A 1,328-nucleotide genomic window follows, 5' to 3' on the forward strand; every position below is an offset into this window, starting at 1 on the left:
GGCAGAAGATCCCAGGAGGGACGGTGAGAAGACAACCATGATACTGCTTCCCATATTGGCCACAGACAGAACAATTATTGCAGCAGATGACACTAGCAGCAAAACCATCCCTGCCTGAAATAAAAGCAGTCAAGTCATGGACAAGAGAGAAATCCCCAGGAAAACTTCCTTCAGCTTTTGGAAACAGCCGTGTCTGGTTCCCTCACATATGTAAGTGTATAGTGAGAATGCGTAAGTGTCTTTCATGGACATAAATGTTACAAGTAATCAACAAGAGACCATTCTGAGGTATTACCTATAGACACCTTAAATAACTAAGTACATTTCTTGTCTATATGCAAAATGACTGGTGCTAGCTCCACCAGCCACTTGTTTCTCAGGCATTGCTATGTGTCTCTGTCCAGGTACCTTGGAATTCAATCCACCCAAAGCGGTAGGGAGGAAACCACTTCACTCGCAGGTAGAGCCTGCCTATAGCACATGTGGAAGGTGGCAGCTATATTTTCATGTTGTCTTGTTGGTGTCTGGTGATTTGACAGATCAAGGAGCTGGGGAATTTTGGGAGGCAGAATGCACAGCTCCCCTGCATGTCTCTCCACTTTCAAGTCCCATTTGGATGGATTTTCCCAGGTGTTTCTTAGAAGCAAGTCTCTACCTCATTCCTATTTTGTAGAGAAGATAAAGGGAAGGCCGGTGTTGTCAGAAAGGAACATGACCCAGGGGTCAGTTGGGCCAGTGTAGGTCGCCTTGTTATGATAGGCTTTTAAAGCTTCTTTTGAAACAGTCCAGTCATCACTGCCCCGTGCTGGGTAAAGAGACCTTTGAAGAACACTGGTCCTCCTGCATCTGCTCTGGCCTGCCTCCTGGGTTCCCATGCTTCTTAGAGATTAGTGATTCCCAATGTAATTTTCTCAGGTCTTTTACTAACTCTTAGCACCCATTTCTTGCCATACTTGGTCCTAGTTTCTCTGAGATGAAGCCTTAATGAAAAAAAGCCTACAAAAACCAGGTTCACAAAGTTGTTAGCAGCAATCCACTCAGGGGATAAAGAACTGGCTGGATGTCTGCATGCAAAGAGTTGTGGTAAACTGCTCAATGTCCAGTTGGAGACCAGTAACAAGTGGTGTCCCTCAGGGATCGGTGTTGGGACCTGTGTTGTTCAACATCTTTGTCGGTGACATGGACAGTGGGATTGAGGTGCCCTCAGCAAGTTTGCCGACGACACCAAGCTGTGTGACTCAGTTGATACGCTGGAGGGAAGGGATACCATCCAGAGGGACCTCGACACGCTTGTGAAGTGGGCCAGTGTCAACCTCATGAAGTTCAAC

The sequence above is a fragment of the Nestor notabilis genome, unplaced genomic scaffold, assembly GCF_000696875.1.
Source record: "Nestor notabilis isolate BGI_N333 unplaced genomic scaffold, ASM69687v1 scaffold11656, whole genome shotgun sequence".
In the NCBI taxonomy this organism is placed as follows: Eukaryota; Metazoa; Chordata; class Aves; order Psittaciformes; family Psittacidae; genus Nestor; species Nestor notabilis.